Consider the following 16,477-nt stretch of genomic DNA (forward strand, 5'->3'; position numbering starts at 1 on the left):
AAATCAGGCGGCGGGGAGCCTGCAAACACCGGGTTTCCAATTCCAGACTCACGAGCATTGTGGTCACCCCTGTACTTCTGGGGCTTGGCCACAGCCTAGAACATTCTGACAGGGCTTGAGATGGCTGTAAGATTGGACGCAAGATGGGACGCAAAGCTACACTATACACTGGCTAACCTTGGGACCTACATAAACACTAACTGGGTACTGCCATCCATTACGCTTTAGTACAACTGTACAAATACATATTTCCCCATATGCTAAGACTTGAAATGTATAGCAAGGAAAAGTGGTTAGATCTGCAGGTGAAGATCAAGCCAAGCTGTCGATGTGAGAGGCGATGAAGTAAGCCATCACTCCTCTTGACACGTGAGTGTTTAATGATGTGTGTGCTGACATGGAAAGGGTGTCTTTAAAAAGGATCCAGGCGAGGCGCGGTTAAAAAAAAAAAGAACTTGTGTTCACGGGTGATGATTTCTCTCCAACGTGATCATTAATGGCGTGGCCTATTTCTCCGCGGTCTGCTCGGCAGGCTGGAGATGTGGCGTCATCCGTGGACCATATGCCGCACACGAGGCCTATTTATAGACGAACTCTGACACAGTGGCGCATGATGTCATAGCGTTGCCGGTTAGGATCAGGAGATTCATAAGGTGCTGTCAGATTGGCCCCCCAGTCCCGCGGCTCATCTGTCAGACGGAGAGCTTAAGCGCAGAGCGATTAATTTTGGGACTTAAATGATTTGAATCACTTCCCTTAGGAATATGCAAAACGAGAGGCATTTGCGCTCTCATCTGCTCAAAGACGTGGTTGCTAAGGCTGAAACCACGCCGAGGCATTTCTCTTGAGTTTGGGGAATTGTAACTGCCGTTGTCTCTGCTGATGAGTCTATGAAGGCGCACTGTGAGTAAGGCAGAGGGAATGACTGACTCATTGTTCAGGGGAAATAAAGCCCACATTTGATTCCGAACTCTCTGGAGTCACTGCTCTGGAACCCCCTCTTCAGAATTTAACTGAGTTAAATAAGGTAGCAGCCACCCAATTACCGAGCGGCATGAAAGGAACTGAGTAGGAGGAGATGGGACGAGAGAAACAGAGAATAAGGGGATAATGTGTGGCACTTCTGACCGTCTAATTGGCTGGCAGCAGGGTATCTGCGTGAGCAACTATAGCTAGCAGCTGACTCTGTGGAGAAGTCACACAGTAGCGTATGTGCGTAGCCTCATGCACATCAGAGGCCATACGCAGGCCAACATGGCCCTGCAGCTCCACCCAGAGATACAGCTCTGACCCAGCAGAGCATCAGACAGGAGACGTGAGTCACCCACTTTAACATTACAAACATCTTGGAGCAACCTCATGGCAACCCCTGTCACTCTCTCTGTCTCCCTCTTCTTCTCTCTATCTCTCTCTCTTTCCTTCTCTCCACTCTCTCTCTCCATTCTCATCCCCACATGCTGTCACACATGTTCCACAACACACAGCTGTCCCTGCGAGCGAGGCCCATCGTTAAGTTCGACAAAAATGCAGCACCTCAGCAGTTGTTTTTGGAAGGCCTTAATTAGACCTCACGGCTGAGGAGGAACATGTGTCGGCGCTGTTTGCCAAGTCAACTGCTCGCCGAAGTAGCAGCAGCGAAGATTTGTGAAATACTGTCAAATATCCGATCTCCACCGCAATCTAGGTGGAACAGACGACACAAGCATCTGCAGTATCACAGCCCTCGCCGAAGTAGCAGCAGCGAAGATTTGTGAAATACTGTCAAATATCCGATCTCCACCGCAATCTAGGTGGAACAGACGACACAAGCATCTGCAGTATCACAGCCGTATAACAGCAAATGGGAGCCAAAGATATCCACATGCCTTCGAGCTCTTGCTCGCATTGTACGCAACTTCTATCTCATACAATGGCCTGCGTCGGTCGCATTGAAGTGACCGAGCGCTTTCACGTCTGGCCTCAGCTGGCGGAGACTCCTCATGCGTGACGAGCACGTCCACTCAGCCCCTGGTGTGCCTGTTCAGGCAGCCCTGCTAGTGCTACACAGGACAGTGGCTAGCTACCATTAGCTGTCCTGCCACAGAGGTGAGTCTCCTCTCCTGCCCCTCTCTCTGTTCCTCAGTAACCATGAGGAAGGAAACAAATGCTGCCCTGCAAAGAGTGCAAACTGAAAAAAATGACCTTATAGTTATACTGTTGTCCAGCGTAAGAAGTTGTAGGTGGATTATTGGACATGTGGAGGTTTTGTTACTTTACATTAGCTTATTTGTGGTACATGTCAATCTTCATAACAACTTGAATGTCATGAACATGATAATAACTCATTTTTGACCAAAAATGCAGTTACTGCTTTTTTGCTTTGTAGGGCAGAAAGGCTGTCTGAGACCAATGCTGCTAGCAAGACAATACTGATGGTTGAACATGAAATATCTCTGTGTACAATGGTTTTGAACAGCCAAATGTGTCTAGGGGTCAATGTGCCATGGTTTAGGTGCTGCGAGGTTCGAGTGTTGGAACAGCAAAGGCTTTGATAAACAGTCTCGGGGGTCACAGAGTACAGTTTGCTCAAGTCTGGGGATTTCTTTCTGAGAATCTGACAAGAATCCTCCAAACAAATGAAGGGGTTGGATCAGGCTTGAACAAAGTCTAAACGACAGTGGATTATAGCCACACTGTGTTGACTCCTGAGTCTTTGAAGATGGATTCACCTTGCTATTTCTCCCGTTGCCACCGGCAAGGGATGTAGTATGTGGATTGTGGACTTAAAAGTGTGCTGTCTTGTTTCTATTTCAGAACCCATTGTACACATTCCCTGCCCCGGTCTATGATCTGAGGGGCTGGACTGTGGCGGGCTTCTGTCTGTTTGCTGCATGTTTACGCTGGGCCAGTAGAGATCATAACAGCCCTCTGTGTCAGGTCATGAAAATAGCCAGAGTGTTGTTAGATGGTCAGCATGTTGTGCTTCACAACATCAAATATTGATGCTGTGGTGTGTGGGCCCAGCTATCCTGCTGAGGATATCACATAATACTGGAACCCCATTGGGGTAGCAGAGGACTGTATGATAACCAACAACTTATGTTAACCAGCGACAGTCCTAACTCAGGCGTAGCCATCCTAATGGGAGAGAGGTGGAGCAAAATGCATGTGTTATCAGCCTCTCTGGTTAATGTTCTGCTGGAACTGGCTCACTAAACACAGGCATGTCTCAAGACAATAACCTGGCAGCCAGACATTTTGCATAACAATACACATCATATGAATTTCACATTTGATCACATGTTTTTTTTAGCCAACGTCCCAACACACCCTTCATAGAGCCACTGTGTAATTTCTAATAGGCCTGCTGGGGGAAAAAAGTCATATTAAGTTTCTCAAGACTGGATAGGAGGCCTTTGTGAATTATTTGTCATGTGTGAATGCACTGGCCTTAATTTGACAAAGTCTGTGTGTCCAAAATCTGGATATTAAAATAGGATGATGTTAAATGAGGCAATTCATCAGGAAACTGATTTAATGTAATTTGTGGATTTGGCACTTTGACTTTGGCTTACACAGATTGTTACAGGCCAGTAATTCTACTTTCTGAACACGGACTGATGTAATGGTTTTGGTTGCTGTTCATTTACATTTGCGAAATGAAACAGAAATAACAAGGAAAGCCAAAAATGTGCTCGTACACATGTCTTCATTCCCAATCCCTGGCTCCTCAGAGCCAAACCCATGTCAAGTACCATCCAAATTCATCAAATCTCCAAGCATGCGAAGTCAGCCAGCAAAAACAAACGCGCGTTCAAGCACACAGCAAACATATTCATCAGAATGCGATAGATATACGGATATATGGCTTATTCCAAGTCAGGGGAGAGTAGGCTACGATATTTGGGGGAGGTCCAATGCTTCCGCCTCACTGGCACTACACGGAGTGCTGTGAGATAAACATCTACGAAATCAAAGCTAGACTAGACAACATGCAGGGTAACTATAGCACAGCATGCTACACATTTATTTTTGCTGAGACAAGGTTTTTAAAATATAAAAGTCATGTCCAGTTAGTTAGGTAGCAGTCGCAGAAACAGAGACAGAGAGAGATTTTGCAACTTCTTATTCAGGCCCTACTAGTAATGTCAACACCAGGATAAGCATATCGGTAAAACAAACGAATGTTTTCCATCTCTGTTGAGCGTGCTGTAATGAAACTTTTTATTCATGCGAATCGAACTTGATAGTGCCTGACGTTATCTCTCACTTTATCCAAAACAGTCTGCATCTTGTTAGATAATCAATCATGTTTGAATGAATTAGAAAAAAATAATTACAAAACGATGACATTGCCCAAAAGAGATTATGAACTTATTGTATACATACCAAAGTGTGATGTAGTTTTCTTCATTTCGTCTGCCTAAGCATAAAGTTTCCGTGGAACTGTTACAGCACTTCGCGCACTTTGGCGAGCAGCCCTGGTTACCCACTCTGTTATCTTGCCTACGATTTTTTGTTTGTCCAATGAAATACTTAGAAGAACGGATGTAATGATTTGTTAAACATCACAACGCACGACTGAGTCTCTTTGGATTCCTTCTCTTAGAGGACGAGCGTGCATATGCGTTCTCAAGTGCACGGATGGCACGGAACGAGCAGATGAAGCGCGCGCCTTTTACGCACAGCTTCAGGCTGTACCATTATTTCACTGGAGTGCATGCAGCCCATGCACGGTTTCACCCGTTAGATGCATGCGCGAGCCTGGACATGAAAATCAGCATCTAATGTTTGCTTCCGTGATAATACTGTGATAATAATAATAAACAACATAATAATAAGCACACTTAAATGGATGGAATGGAAAATATCTGGATGCACACACACACACACACACACACACACACTGAAAAACACATTAAAATATCATATTTCATACATTACATTATATTAACATTAATATGTAAACATTACCGGACTTCTCACCAACTTCTGGTTGCGACTCGCAGGCACTTTTATTGTCAAATGTTGTAACAGATGCTACATTTACCTCACCCACTCAGTAAGATATGATTCAAACTGACAACTGTGCTTTGATGGTCACGTGCACAACTGCTTTGCTTATCTTATGTTATGCTTTGAGATGAGTTATGTTTATTTGTTCAAACCGTTAGGTATTGAGCATGCACGATTTATAACTGGTTCTCAACATGTGAGATAATTCCACTTGACTGAAATAGAAATGTGTCATTGATATAAAATATCTAATGTATATGCATGTCCACATTTTCCAGTGCAACTGTAATAAATGTGTCGATCAGATGTGCTAGGAGGACCAGGGTTAGCTCAGTGGCCTATGCAGGATGGAGAACAGGGTCCAAACTGCACCAGCCAGTCTCCAAAGCAAATATCCTTGTAAATACATTAAAGCTAAAGTGCAAAACATTAATCACCTACCTTTAAGTATTAAACAGAAATGACTAGTTACTCAGCAACTGTGGCAGTGACATTTCAAGCTTTTATAAAAATACATAAATCTGGCCCTTTATGTCAAATATTCCTGGTCAATCCATGACATGCAGTATCAATGAAACCCTGAAGATCCCACTAGACAGTATAAAGTATGTGTTAGAATTTGTATCGTCATAAATAACTAGGAAAATGTGCTGGTTTTTATTCAATACAATTCGGTGTTACAGTATATATTGCCACATCTACATTACAGTGACATGTTGTAGGAAACTTGAAAAACAAAGAGCACTAGCTATATGTTGGGTGCTTCAGGAACACTTTTGTCTATGTGTGTTATTGGGACATGACCATGTCGGACCAGCAGGTTAATCCCTCCCTTGCAGTAGAGGGGGCCATCTTCTGGTCATAGAGTGCTCTCTAGTGGCAGAGGCTGGTTCAGTCTGAAGCACTCATTCTCCTCATGTAGTTGCACTCTGGGGACACAAGTGAAGAGACTGGCAATGTTCTGAGATGGTTCTCACGGAGCACTCAGGAAATGCAAACTACCATAATAATAATAATGATAATAATAATACATTTTATTTAAAGTGCCTTTCATGACACCCAAGGTCACTTCACAAGGTTATTAAAATTAAATTAATTTAAAAATGTAATTAAATAATTAAAAGCATCTTTTGAAAATAACAATAAAAGTTAGTCAGTTCATAAGCTTTCTTGAAGAAACACGTTTTCAGTCTACTTTTAAAGTCAGTAATTGAGTCACAGTGTCTGATGTAGTCTGGCAATGAATTCCGCAGCTTGGGGGCAGTAGATGTGCAGTAGCTGAGCCCAGGGTGCTGAGGTTCATGTGAGGGACATGCAGCAGGCCTGCTGAGGAGGATCTCAGTGAGCGCGCAGGAGTGTAAGCTTCCAGGAGGTCAGTGAGGTAGACATTGTTGTGTAGGGACTTGTATACCAGGAGCAGGACCTTGAAATTCATTCTGTAGGCAACTGGAAGCCGTTGTAGTTGCACAATTCATAAGCATGCACATAGCCCTGACACTGTGAGCATTGGATAAGATTGTGTTCATTTAGTTGTATGGCCATTCCACTTCCTCATTTTCCTTCTCTCTCCAGCTCCTTCACACACATGTATGTACAGCTCCTGAGTGGCAGGAACCTTTGAGATAAGCCATATTGATCAGGGGTACTTATTTGTTATTATATCCTTAACGACAAAGGCCACAATTACATTTTAATGGCAAAGCATCAGTTTCTTGAGAACGTTAATCAGCAGATGACATACCAACTGTTTCTGGTTCCCCTGCAACATTGCTCAATAAATTGCCTAATGTATCATCCATATTAATGCCCACTGGTGTCAGTATAATCCCATTTAGCACTTATACAGTACCCTGTAGTCACCTTAAAAAAACCAACTAAAAGCTGTTGATCCTACCTGATCAACAGCTTTGCATAGTACAGTATATTGGGCATGAATTGACAATGCCAGAGACTTCATTCTCTATTATATGAAGTGTGCCATGAGTTTGAAGGCATTCAAGGTACATACTGAACTGCATTGGGTTGCTAGCCCTCAGTCTGTGGCTCTCAGGCTCGGTGGTCAGCTTGTTCCAGTTCAGTTGTGACGTCTTGACACAGTAGGTCAGCATAGTTGATGTGCTCACTGTTTGCAAATGAAAGAAAAGCTGTTGCTCTCAAACACTGACCACTTTATCAACAGTTAGTATAGCAGTGAAGGAATAGATTAAATAGACAGATATGGAACAAAAGTGATTTTATGCTTTACATTAAATTACATTATTATTCATGGCATGGCTACTGCATTTTGTAACTTATTTTGACGCTTAAAATTAGGGTATTTGATATTTCATTTTAAGTATTTTTGCACATCGCTGGCTCAGACAATGGCAGCAGTGCCATTCATCATGTTATGAGGTTACGTGCCATCAAAATGATTTCGGAAACATTAAATAAGATAAAAACAACTTTTAAGGATCTATCTATCTATCTTATCTATCTGTCTGTCTGCCTGTCTATTTATTAAGGAATCACTTTTTTCTATAAACATCACAGCAAGGCAAATCAGAATAGAACACTTCTAGGAATCATACAGCAAAGTTTGTTTGGAAATGCAATGTTTCTATCAGCTTGTTGTAGTCATAGTTACATACTGTAGATAGCCTTATCTTTAGCTCAGTGAATGTAAAAACTATAAGCTCTATATCAGACTATGAGTCAGTGAATGAAATCATTCAAACAGCTAGAGGAATCTATTGTTGTACATGAGATGCAATCATGACAGAGGGCTCAAAACAGGAAGACCACGAAATCAAGGGGGGTAAGGGGGGGACTGGTTTCCTGTCAGATCTAGACAGTTATGACAGCTATATAGTTAGTTCTTTGACAAAAACAACCTATCTTTCATACAAAAGAGAAGCATCACTTATATGATGCTGTCAGGGACTTTGCCAAATATTACTATTCAGACTGATTATCGGTCTGTGTAGGGGGTCTGTCATGAGTTTGATTCTGTACACAGAGTACAAAGACTCAAAGACCCTGTGTCGTGCCTCAACACAATATTCAATGCATTTTGAACATTTTAATTTAATCAACACATTTAATGCTGGACAAAGTGTTTGAGCAACTGCATAAACTAACGGCATCATGTGGCACAGTATTCAATTTGCGAAAATATCCTGTTACTGAGCAAGTAACTGGCCCCAATTTATTTTTACATTTTCTCCGAACAAGCTGGCTAGGAAAAAAAGCTTGCTGACGCCTCTTAAAACCACATGTGGCAGACGTGAAGATACATGCAGATGCGCAAGCTGTTTGCAGGGCTGTTGACCATGCTGAAGAAACCTCTGAGAGGTCACTGACCACAGGTGCAAGAGCGCTCACCACTGCTCACTACTGTCAAGTCACACTCAGGCAAACAGCACATAACCACCTTTTGAAATGTCAACACCTTAGTCACAGACATAGTAAACTATTTCATAAAAGTAAGACCAGGGAGAAACTAGTTCAGGACTCAGGCGCAGGAACACTGAAGCCTTTGTCACAAACAGTATTAAGCAGCTACTGTAGATGGGCAAAATCTTTAGCTCAGGGGTGTCAAAGGGCTAGCAGATGAGACACATTCAATTATATCTGAAATCTATTTATTAAAAAGTAAAGGAAACAAATGTCCCATAAATGGTTGATTCAATTTTATAGTATAGTGATGGTCTATTCAGGGCAGAGTTTAAGTGTTCATCAGTGCTGGGCATTGTGGAGTGTTTGGTAGCCTATATTCTAGGCTGGGCAGGATTAAACTGTATAAAGGGGCGCATGTGGCCCACAGGCCTTCGTTTGCAGGCTCAGAATAACCCGTCCCTTAACAGAAAAACATATACAGAATGTTTACAGGAAATTCGAAGAACTGGCAATATTTAGCTCTCATTATTCAGGGTGCATATGTTAATGAGAGTGTTACAGCTTTTCTCGGTAGCTTTGGTGCATTTCTCAGGTCAGAGATGAAATTCTCAAAACTGTTTGTTCAGACTCCAATATCATCCTATCAAATAATGCTTTGATCCAAGCAACTGACTTTGTATTGAGTATCCGCTGGGTTTTTTTCCCCCAACTGCTAATGATCATGTTGACCACAATGGTAAAGTAATTTGAATTGGACTGACAGTTTCATTGGTATAAATATTAGCCTTTGAGGCATAAGCAAAGCATTTTGAGCATGATACAGTACATGATTGCGTGTCCATATTTATGTTAACTGCCATAGTTTACCGTAAAAGTCTAGTGCATGGGGCTACATGTCCACAAGACTTCATGTGTCTCAGTGTTTTCTGTCGAATCGTTGACCAAAACGTTGACAATCCTATATCACTAACACTAGCTGCAGCCATAACCATATCGCATTTGGTTTCACACTTGACAGTGTCAGTGCAGAGCCTTTTTCTCAACACATAACACATTCACCACATCAGTAGACTGCAGTGCCGGAGTCAACTGTGCTTGACTATCATTGATACAAATGTCACACTGTTTTGTCATTTTAAAAAGTTGTTATTTACACCAAACCATGTGATTTTAAAGTTAGAGGATACTAAAAAATTTCAAATTTATCCAATATATTTTGGCTACATGTATTCAGTATGCATTGTCTTTATCCAATGCGACTAGCGTCAATACAATAGCATTTAAGCTACAGGGTTACAGCAATAGAAAGCTATTTTTTGGCTATAGCAGAGACACACTCCATTTTAGCTTATTATTTTCTGTCCAAGTAGCTCAATTGTCACTGGTATTTTGCTGATAAGTTGTCTGAATGTAGCAAGGCGAAGGTAGTTGCTATAATAGTCGACTACTACGTCACCTGCCCTCCAAGGATCTAACCTTTTGGTCAGTTTAGACCCTGTTCGTAACACTAATAGACAAGAGATATGGTTCTATCAAAATAAAAATGTTAATTTATTGACACAATATTGACACATAACAATGACACGTACTACATGGCACTTCAACAAACAGACGGACCTACAGGACACTATTCACATAACATGGGACCAGCAGCTGCCCTCAGATATTGGAAATCCTAACCTGGACAAGAGCAGGGCTGTGGGCTTATCACCGCAACAAGAGGCTGACAGAGAGGCGAAGTGTCTGGGCACGGCACACCAAATGTGAATACACAAGACACATGAAGCACAGCAACACAAAAGAGAGCTCCAGTCCTCCAGAGAGAGAGAGAGAGAAAGAAAGAGAAAGAGAGACAGAGAGAGAGGGGCCTTTGGTTGCCATTGGTGATGACACATAGGCCTACAAAATACAACATTAGGCAAATAATAATAATGGGCTAATGTTGCCAATCACTTCCACCCAACCGTAAGATGAAATGACAACACTACACACTCTGTAGGAGCACAAACACAGTAGGAAGTATAAGACACAACAGTACCATAAAACTGACAGCAGGAAACAGGACAGCATTGTGGCTTGAGAGCAGAAAGCTGAAGATGGTCAACCACAAGTTCCTGGTTGGCTGAAATAGCCTACAGCCAGTTCTATGCAGCTGACAATAAACGAGCAGAATTAACAACAAGTAAACAACAAAATAAACAACAGGGAATAAACACTAGGGGTGAGGTTGCCTTTCTGAATTGGATACGAGGCTGCCTTAAAGGACAACTATGCAGACATTTTAGCCTATAATATACCTTAACATTTCCACCAGAGAAAACTGGAATGGTTGTATGTCTACAGAGCTCTGCTGCTAGACTTTTAACTAAGACCAAGAAGAGAGAGCACATCACCCATTTTAGCTGAACTGCACTGGCTCAATGTTTCCTATAGAATTTATTTTGGTTATGTTAATTACGTACAAAGCACTGAATGGCAGAACACCTTCGTATATCTCTGAGCCTTTAACATCTTATCAACCACAAAGGAAACTTGATCTTCTAATGCTAATATTTTAATTGCATCCAAAGTGCTCCACAAGCAAAGTGGAGAAGCTGCTTTCGTCCATTATCCGTTATGGAACACCCTGCCTCTGTACAAACATGTGAGTTCAGTGAATGTCTTTAAAAAACTGCTCTCTCAGATTATTCCACATCCAACTGTTGCCATTAGAGCTGCAGCCAGAAGATGGGGCCCCCTATTAAGACAGGTTCACTCAGGTTGCTTCCGTAATTTGGGAGTTTTTCCTATAGCCACTGTTGCCATATGGCAAGCTTGTATGAGGTTAAAGGTTAAGGCTGCCAATCTTTCCGGTCGTTCCTTAAATGTCTGTATGTGTATGTAAAGTCATATAATCACAACACATACTAAGAACATACTAAGGCTAACCACCAAGCATTTGTTAGTAAAGCCTATGCCTATTCACACACACACACACACACACACACACACACACACACACACACACACACACACACGTATACTGATAGTATGTTGCTGATTGGATCATAAACGGGCACAGCAACGAAGAGGAATGACTGATTAGTTTCTGTTATTGTGTTACATGTTCTTTTCAATATATTCTTTTCTATGTTCCATGTTTCTAATATGTTGCTGATTGCAGAGGCATCACCAGTCGATTTTGCTGGGGCCTCAGCCCCGAATGTTTTGAGTGTAGCCCCGAATGTTAGGGATGGGCATATCGATCTTGTGGTATCGATAGATCGATACTCATGCACTACTCATTTGGAATTTATTTCCTTTAAAAAGTAGCAATATAAATTAAAAAATAATAATTGGGGTGGTGTATGCATCATCCCTGTATTGAGTTGGTTCATGTAACGTGACAGGAGACGAGCGAATGACCGTCAACGTGAGACACAGCAGACAAGGGCTGTGTCTGAATCATAAGTACACACGCTGGGCAGTGTGCATTTTCCGGAAGTTACGTCAGAATACACTGTCCGAAAGTCAAGCGCTCTCACTAGATGGGTACTTCGTTTGCCGTGATTTCCAAGCGTGCATCGATGCATCTTTTTTGGCCTCAGATATCCCATAATCCATTGCGCAGCACAGGTCAAGCTCCACACGTCATGAAAATCGTCAACCAACACACCCCCCTCCCCGAGTCAGGTGACGCCAACTAGTTTGTGCTGTCAAAATGTAGGGACGCATACTAAGGAGCAAGCTAACTGAGATGCTACTGGAAAGAACGGTAGTTCTTTCATCCAGCGTGCGCCCTTGACTTTTGGACACGGCCAACGACACAGCCAGAGCCAGCTCAGCATGAATGCAGGAGCCGGAGGAAAAAACAGGAAGCGATATTGCAGACAAGAAACGAAGCGCTATGGTTATTTCTCACCAGTCGAACAACTCACGACAAGGTGCCAAGTGTGTGATAAAAAAAAAAAGTTTCCCACAGTAGGCTAGCAACTCAAGCAATTTATTGTAAAAACAAAAGTAATTCCGGATCTTCAGTCCTCTCATCTGCAGCAGGCACATTCAACCTAATTTGCATTTGAAAGAGCCATTCACCAGGAGACACATTTAGTCTGACTTAATACATTTTGTAAATGTAAATGTCTTGTGATTTGTCTTTAATGTAATAATATTTTTACTGACAAAACATGCCAATAAGTATCGGTATCGGCAGGGGCGCCTGCAGGAATTAATGCTATGGTACGCACACCAATCACCCCCCCGAAAATATTTTGCTGATATTGTACAATATTTGTCCGTTTCTCGGTTTTAGATTTGTGCATTGGTCAGCAAAAAAGTAGCCTACATAGGCTATAACATCCACATGCAATAACACAATTAGAAATTTGAAAGTGATAGTAGCAGTGGTATAAGCGGGATAATCAACTCCGCGCCGTGCGTTTATAGGAAGATAATGCACTTATCGAAGTGTATAGTCCCCTCCGCCTGCGGCGTCGGGTCCTTATACCACTTCGAACGTGCATTATTTTCCTATAAACGCACGGCGCGTCGTTGATTATCCCTTACACAATACTCATTTGGACAACGTTACACAGCTAAGTTACTGCTAAGTTACGTTTAGTTTTGTTCAAGCATTAACGTCTGATATTAAACAGTGTTGTAATGCTAGTCTAACGTTCCGACAAGCACACAAATTGTCTACCTAGCTTGTTATTGCCCATCTGGAATCTCCTCTAGCTTTCCTGCCTCCATCTTCCATTCTTTCTCTTTTCGTTGTTTAAAAGAACTTGCGATATCCACGATGAGTATTTGAGTTAGTGATTTAGCGTCACATTGTGTTCTGATAACAATAGATAGCCGAGTAAAAGAAAACAACAAGTAGCCTACTTGCGCGCCTGCGTGCGTAATCTCTCCTGCTCAAATGAAATATGTGCGCGTGGATATACAGTAGCTCTGCATTAAGTTAATTTTGATAACGTGTTGACAAACTTCATATAGAAAATTGTAAATAGCCTGATGGCATGGCATGCGGCTAATGAGATATTGTGCATAGTTGGGAAGTTATGGTAGGCCAATTTGATGTGAATACACACGCACAAGGGTAATTTTCTTTCCTTGATGAGTAGTCTCAAGGTACGCACGGTGCGTACGGCCGTACGCCTGCAGGCGCCACTGGGTATCGGTATCGATGAAAATGCAAGAAAAAGTATCAGTATCGTATCGAATCCTAAAAGAGTGGTATCACCCATCCTGCTCATTTACATCTCTCTTCATACTCCGTCTGGTAAAGCTTGATTCAGCTTTGTTTACTCCGGCAAGTGCATCTCCGCCCAATCAGCGAACAGAGGGCGTTCCCAAGAGCGATTACTTTTAAGTTTTAAGCCTATCGTTATCGTTGTGTCTCCCGTGGTTATCATACGTCATTACCAAACGTTAGCGATGGAACTCCAATGAATTCAAACTTCAGACAAGCGTCCACAAACCAGGAAATAAACTTATGCCAATGGAGCTAGGCTAGACTCTCTGCGAAGAAGAGAGCCTGGTCTCCAGGCTCTATGTATTTTGCAAAGACGACTTAACAAATATGAAACCATTATTCTGATCGTGCATTGAAACTTTGAGATGAGATGGACCTATTTATCAAATTTGCTGGTACTAGGCTAGCACAAGTCAACGGTATGTGCTAGCCTGCCACTTAAACAGTCTTACTTCAGACTATCAAAGTGTCTGTGTTGATAGAGTGTTAGACATCAAAACAAATACATTTTGAGGGACTAGTTTCTCAGCTGCAGCGGAATTTTTATTTGCTCCGGTTAGTAGTAGGCCTACATAGATATACATAATATAGGCTAGATGTCTTACGGTGGAGTCTCTAATGTCATCACCGGGCGGCAATCTTGTCACAGGCAAGCTTTATAGCGGGCTCTACCTGATGTAAGGTTAGTGATCTGCACGAACACAAATGTGACCTTGCAAAGCAAAGTCGCTTTACGCTCAATGCTATATTGAGAAAATCCAGGATAAACAAACATTCGGGTTAAAATGTTGAATTTCACGTTTTCACTTAATTCGACAGTATACAACAGTCTACACTTTCATATTGTGAACAAATTTCACAGAAAAACATTAGTTTCGACTCCCAAACCCGGTGAAGATTCAACACATTAGCAGTCATTTCCGTTGTCCACGCTGCTTAAAAAGGAGATATCTCCTTTTCTGGCATGCCGTGACAGGAGAACCATGTCAACTTTGAATGCGGTTATCTTAGCGATAGTTTTTCAAATACCCTCGATACATAACGTTGGTTGGTGCAAGGTTGGTAAAGTGCAGGTTTATGGCCGTTCATGTGAGCTCAATAGGGCTCGGGATCATGACGTGAAAACTTCGCGGGCACAGCCATATTGGCAGCCTCACTCCTTAGTTTACTATGGATTGTTATGGATTTACTCCCGCCTATTAGTGTGTTCCTGTTACTTAGTTTTGGTCGTATCTTTCTTCTTGGTCGTATGTTGCTGTGTAGTGGGGTGCAACAGCGCCACCCATGATCGCAAGAGGAAAAGTATCGCTAATACTACAACTAGAAGGACTGAATGAAATGTGCTGAAAACGGTCTCCACTGATAAATATCACACTGGCTAACTTGAAAATGAGGTCCTATGTCCAAGATTATGTCCAAACTACTCCTTGAAGCTGAGCAACATGAACCACATTGTATAATAGCATGATTGCTATTTAAAACAACACTTGCTAGGCGACTAGGCTAGTTCATTTTTAATTGCAAACAGAAATGTCAAGATAGCAACAGGTCAACATCCAAATGAGCAAATAAGGCTAAAGTCTGTGGATTAATTTATGAAAAGTGAGTATAGCAAGTAGGCTGGATAAACCCAGCCTGATCTGCCGGGGATTTGGATTTCTCCCTGCAGCTCAGGCTGTAGCCTAAACCTGCACATCTGTCTCTCCTGCTTCCTGTCCCTTTGCTAGGTCTAATCACAAACTGGCACATCAGTTTGTTGGTCTGATTGGTTGAAGGAATCCAAGCGTACGAGGAGTCATTTGAACTATTGGTGCCTGCATGTGCTATGGTAATTATGGTAAATACCAAAAGCCAGGTCAAATATGCACATGAACACCATCTCATGTGGTATTTTCCACTGGGCAACTCATAGAATATTTTGATGGACGAGTTGCCGAGATGACCTTTGACATTTTCAACATGGCGGAGAGCAACGGAAGAGTTGTGAATGATAGCATTGTTTACTACTAAACATTTCTTGCTACTGTTAGCAGATATTTTTTGTAGCCTATACAATGTTGTAATATAATGCTTTGACACTCAGTGTAATTTTTTTTTTACCTCCGCCAAGGAGATATGTTTTCATCAGGGACCGGCGGGCATTTATTGTCTGTCTGTTTGTTAGCAAATAAACAGTTTACACATCCTCAACATCCAATCTTCGCGCTCACACTGTTGAGTTGAACACTGTTTACCGGTAAATGAGTACTATCTTATAGTCTTATCATTATGTCGTATCTTCACAGATACCTCTCGATAGGGGACTCGTTCAGGACAGTGTCCAGCAGCTGGTGGGCCACTGCACTGTCGAAAGAGTGGTGAAGGTGTCAGCTGCTATCAAAGGTAAGCCTACGGGAATGTGATGATACATACAATTCATAATCATGAATGTAATTAGCAATGATGTTGGTTGTTTTTCTCCCATAATAACTTATCATCACACATATCATAGTGGGTATCGATATATGGATAAGTACTTATCATACTAGAGGGATATACCCAGTACATTGATAGATGAGTGTACTTGTTGTATACTTTAAGCATACCACAAGGATACCAAGTACATTGATCATATATAGATGAGTATACTTGTACTTGTATACTTAAAGTTTTGAAAAATGATGCTGATGTACTATGAGTTTTATTAAATCTACATGAGTGTTGCAACTGCCACACTACAGGGTCAATTTAAGTACATTACTTCTATCACATGCACACGTTGCAGCAGTAGGCTATGGACAGGTAGATGTTGCAACCGCACCCACTCTCCCCTACTTTGTCTGAACCTTTGTCTGAGTTGTGGTAACTGCATTCGACCTTTGTCACCTG

The sequence above is a fragment of the Sardina pilchardus genome, chromosome 1 (assembly GCF_963854185.1).
Source record: "Sardina pilchardus chromosome 1, fSarPil1.1, whole genome shotgun sequence".
NCBI lineage: Eukaryota > Metazoa > Chordata > Actinopteri > Clupeiformes > Clupeidae > Sardina > Sardina pilchardus.